The sequence below is a fragment of the Arctopsyche grandis genome, chromosome 3 (assembly GCF_051622035.1).
Source record: "Arctopsyche grandis isolate Sample6627 chromosome 3, ASM5162203v2, whole genome shotgun sequence".
In the NCBI taxonomy this organism is placed as follows: domain Eukaryota; kingdom Metazoa; phylum Arthropoda; class Insecta; order Trichoptera; family Hydropsychidae; genus Arctopsyche; species Arctopsyche grandis.
Genome location: NC_135357.1, coordinates 21570527 through 21575690, shown reverse-complemented (window position 1 = coordinate 21575690; position 5164 = coordinate 21570527). Strand labels below are relative to the sequence as shown.

Sequence of the window (5164 nt, the reverse complement as noted above, 5' to 3'; positions counted from 1 at the left end):
AGGGCTTAGGATCGACTAACTCGCGTGCAACGGCTGTTAACGCGAAACCCTTCTCCACATCAGCCCTCAAGGACCTCGCTTGAGTATTTGCTACTACCACCAAGATCTGCGCCGACGGCGGCTCCAGGCGGGCTCACGCCCAGACCCTTCCGCGCTCACCGCCGCGACCATCCTACTCGTCGCGACATAATAACGATGAATGAACATCGTTCCACTCGCCTGCGACGGTCGAGTATAGGCCGGACGCTACAGCGCCATCCATTTTCAGGGCTGGTTGCTTCGGCAGGTGAGTTGTTACACACTCCTTAGCGGATTCCGACTTCCATGGCCACCGTCCTGCTGTCATGAGCGACCAACGCCTTTTATGGTCTCCGATGAGCGTCCGTTGGGCGCCTTAACTCGACGTTTGGTTCATCCCACAGCGCCAGTTCTGCTTACCAAAATTGGCCCACTTGGCACTCCCATCCGAGCTCCGACTTCAATTTAAAAATTCGAGCAAGACGGAGATCTCACCCATTTAAAGTTTGAGAATAGGTTGAGGCCGTTTCGACCCCAATGCCTCTAATCATTCGCTTTACCGGATGAGACTGTGTGAATCTCGCACGCGGCGAGATGCTTCTCGAGCGCCAGCTATCCTGAGGGAAACTTCGGATGGAACCAGCTATTAGATAGTTCGATTAGTCTTTCGCCCCTATACCCAGTTCAGACGATCGATTTGCACGTCAGAATCGCTTCGGTCCTCCATCAGGGTTTCCCCTGACTTCGACCTGACCAGGCATAGTTCACCATCTTTCGGGTCCCAGCGTGCGCGCTCTCAGTGCGTCTCGATAATCGCAACGGAGGCATTTCTCGAAACGCCTCGGGAATGCGAGCGGACGGGCGAACCGGCCGCCATCTTCCCTGCGGTCGACACGAGGCCGACGCTGTTCACTTTCATTGCGCCTCTGGGTCTATTGACTCCCAATGACTCGCGCGCATGCTAGACTCCTTGGTCCGTGTTTCAAGACGGGTCCTGTGAGTGCCCGAAACAAAACCACCGCAGACCGGGACGCGTCCCGTCCGAGACGATGCCGCCGAAAACGCGACGCCCAAAACCGACGCACGGAGCCCACGACGCTTGCGCGCCGAGGTCCGAGCGGGAGGCGCCGCCGCAGCATCACGGACGCCGCACGAATGCGGCGGACGCGAACCTCGTTCTCTACCGTCCGCAGGCGGCCGCGACGCCGCGGCTCCGCCGCCACCGTTTGACCGGCGACAGCGGGACAACCGCACGGCGCGTTCGACCGCCGCGACGAACGGGTCGCGGTGTTATACTGAGGGAGAAGTGCACGCGCTCCGGAGGGCCGACTGCGACGGGGCGACGGCGACGACGGACGAACCGTCGCCGCCGAACGCCCCGCCGCGGACCCGCGCGGAACGGCGATGAATGAATCTCCCCGTTCGATCGTTCGAGTTCCACAGGTTTACCCCTGATCGGTTTCACGTACTCTTGAACTCTCTCTTCAAAGTTCTTTTCAACTTTCCCTCACGGTACTTGTTCGCTATCGGTCTCGTGGTCGTATTTAGCCTTAGATGGAGTTTACCACCCGCTTAGGGCTGCACTCTCAAGCAACCCGACTCTGGGGAGAGAGACCGTCGCGGCCGGCGACCGTCACCACGGGCCTGGCACCCTCTATGGATAAGCGGGGCCCCCTTCAAGATGGACTTGGACTGGCCGCCGTGACTAATGACCGCGCGAGTAAATTAAAATCTCCTCCCGAACGCTACATTTCCCGGCCGCCCGCCGGGGCGGCAGGATTCAGCGCTGGGCTCTTCCCGTTTCGCTCGCCGCTACTCGGGGAATCCTCGTTAGTTTCTTTTCCTCCGCTTACTGATATGCTTAAGTTCGGCGGGTGATCTCTCCTGATTTGAGGTCGACAAACAAAATTTTACATAATACGTATAATATATATAAATATATATATATATATGTATATATGTGTGGGAGCGCTCTCGAGCGCACGCGGAGAGTGCGAACCGGAGTGATGACGAGAACGCGCGTAAAGTCGTAAACATCGTCAACGCACGATCGCACCGAGTCGACGCGCGAAAAAACGCGCGTTTTCCCGGCGCCCGACGTCGCCGCCGCCGAAACGGCGGCGGAGACGCGGCGATCGACGCTAGAACGACGGCGTCTCTCCTCCGTCCCCTCTGCGTACGCTAAGTTTCGCTTGACTTGATCGGACTCGACACACGTACACGCGCACACACACGAGTGTGCGCGCGCGCGTCGGTGTCGAGACGCCGACATCGCTCGTCGGCCGCCGAGTTTCGGCGGCGGCCGACAGTCTGGTGCGTTATGCGTGCGCGACCCTCAAACAGGAGTGGTCCGTCGACAAAAAAAGTCTTGCTCGGACCGCAATGTGCGTTCGAAATGTCGATGCTCATGTGTCCTGCAGTTCACACTCTGACGCGCATTTAGCTGCGTTCTTCATCGACCCACGAGCCTAGTGATCCGCCGATCAGGGTAATCATTTAAAAAAATTAGTTTCAAAAATAAGTAACGTAAGTTTGTTTTTTCTGTTTGAAAAAAAAAATTGTGCGCGCGTCTCTTGACGCGCACTCCCACAACAAGTGTTTGTGCGTGTTAAAAACGTTCGTTTGTGTGCGTATAGTGAATAGAATTTAAACACTCTACACGAAACGTACATATTTAATGGTACACAGGAAATGATCCTTCCGCAGGTTCACCTACGGAAACCTTGTTACGACTTTTACTTCCTCTAAATGATCAAATTCGGTCAAACTTTCCGACGCGTCGGATGCCCACAAAGTGGCTTCCGCGCACCAGTCCGAAGACCTCACCAAATCATCCATCGGTAGTAGCGACGGGCGGTGTGTACAAAGGGCAGGGACGCAATCAACGCGAGCTGGTGACCCGCTTTTACTAGGAATTCCTCGTTCATGGGGGAGAATTGCAAACCCCAATCCCTATCACGAAGGGGTTTCAACGGGTTACCCGGGCCGTTAGGCCAAGGAGGACACGCTGATCCCTTCAGTGTAGCGCGCGTGCGGCCCAGGACATCTAAGGGCATCACAGACCTGCTATTGCTCAATCTCGTGCGGCTATATATACCGCCGGTCCCTCTAAGAAGATTATCATTGTACGCCGATAGTTGAAGACCGCGCGCGCCGCCGCAGAACGACGACGCTGCCGCGGCACCTCGTGATATCGGGGGTACGTCTATTTAATAGGCTAGAGTTACGTTCGTTACCGGAATTAACCTGACAAATCGCTCCACCAACTAAGAGCGGCCATGCACCACCACCCACCGAATCGAGAAAGAGCTGTTAATCCGTCAATCCTTCCAGTGTCCGGGCCTGGTGAGTTTTCCCGTGTTGAGTCGAATTAAGCCGCAGGCTCCACTCCTGGTGGTGCCCTTCCGTCAATTCCTTTAAGTTTCAGCTTTGCAACCATACTCCCCCCGGAGCCCGAAAGCTTTGGTTTCCCGGGAGCTGCCCACCGAATCAACGTAAAAAACTTCGGCGGATCGCTGGCTGGCATCATTTATGGTTAGAACTACAGCGGTATCTAATCGCCTTCGAACCTCTAACTTTCGTTCTTGATTAATGAAAACACCTTTGGCAAATGCTTTCGCTTTAGTCCGTCTTGCGACGATCCAAGAATTTCACCTCTAACGTCGCAATACGAATGCCCCCAGTTGTCCCTATTAATCATTACCTCTGGTATCAGAAAGCCAACAAAACAGAACCGAGGTCCTATTCTATTATTCCATGCGCACAATATTCAGGCAAATGTAAGCCCGCTTTGAGCACTCTAATTTGTTCAAAGTAAACAGCCGCGAGGGCCCGCCTCGACGCGCCGCCTGCCCGTGAGGACCGACGACGACGTGCCGGCGGAAGACACGCACCGGCGAGAAGCCCCGCTGACGCGCCTGTCGTACCGCAATCGGTAGACCGACGCCGCAGGACACAATTTCAACTACGAGCTTTTTAACCGCAACAACTTTAGTATATGCTATTGGAGCTGGAATTACCGCGGCTGCTGGCACCAGACTTGCCCTCCAATGGATCCTCGTTAAAGGATTTAAAGTGTAATCATTCCGATCACGAGGCCTCATAAGAGTCCCGTATCGTTATTTTTCGTCACTACCTCCCCGTGCCGGGAGTGGGTAATTTGCGCGCCTGCTGCCTTCCGTGGATGTGGTAGCCGTTTCTCAGGCTCCCTCTCCGGAATCGAACCCTGATTCCCCGTTACCCGTGACAACCATGGTAGTCGCATAAACTACCATCGACAGTTGATAAGGCAGACATTTGAAAGATGCGTCGCCGGTGCTAGACCGTGCGATCGGCTCAAAGTTATCTAGAGTCATCTCTGAGTGCGGCGGACGCGAGCAAGCCCGCGATCCGCCGATTGGTTTTTGATCTAATAAAAGCATTCCTTCCGTCACCGGTCGGAACTTCGTTTGCATGTATTAGCTCTAGAATTGCCACAGTTATCCAAGTAACTGTGTACGATCTAAGGAACCAAAACTGATATATTGAGCCATTCGCGGTTTCACCTTAATTCGGCTTATACTGAGACTTGCATGGCTTAGTCTTTGAGACAAGCATATGATTACTGGCAGGATCAACCAGGGAGCTGCGCGCTTGTGTCGCGTAGTAGCGCAGTATATACAACGGCGTGAGCCGTTCGTACACATGCGTACATACACGTACATACTCTGATGAGCACCGTCCGGCCGGCGTAACCCGACGCGGACGACGTCGCATGATCTCCTTGAATGTTATTATTATTTAAAACATCACGGTATATATATTATATATATATGTATACAAGTTTATACACATGCATACAGTGACACGCATGCATACGTATCATACGTATGCACATACATACATACATACATATTTTAAGAATACATAGTGTGTGTGCGCATGTGTAATTTTTTTTTTATATATATACAAAAACATATATACAAACATGATATTTTAACGTATATACAGAAAGTTCGACCGTCAATTCGAGAAAAGCACGCGTCGGACTCGTTCGAAACGAGCTGACGAAGTTCGTGTGAGAGCGACGAATCGCTCTCTTCTCTTATAATTCTGTGTCTCTGCTCGCGCGGAACTAGAGAGTGCACGATATTACTGTTCAAACGTA

General features: G+C 53.3%; 3 non-coding genes across 3 annotated transcripts in view; all 3 read right to left on the bottom strand.

The window, feature by feature from the left end:
- Positions 1–1916, bottom strand: part of LOC143910128 (large subunit ribosomal RNA) — a 4062-nt gene extending 2146 nt beyond the window's left edge. The window contains exon 1 of the ribosomal RNA XR_013260458.1: positions 1–1916. This exon is cut by the window's left edge and continues 2146 nt beyond it. This is a non-coding gene — a ribosomal RNA (large subunit ribosomal RNA).
- Positions 1917–2347: 431 nt separating this feature from the next.
- On the bottom strand, positions 2348–2509 carry LOC143910104 (5.8S ribosomal RNA). Its single transcript, XR_013260436.1, has one exon. It is a non-coding gene; the product is annotated as a 5.8S ribosomal RNA (ribosomal RNA).
- Positions 2510–2707: 198 nt separating this feature from the next.
- On the bottom strand, positions 2708–4641 carry LOC143910125 (small subunit ribosomal RNA). Its single transcript, XR_013260455.1, has one exon. It is a non-coding gene; the product is annotated as a small subunit ribosomal RNA (ribosomal RNA).
- Positions 4642–5164: the final 523 nt, after the last annotated feature.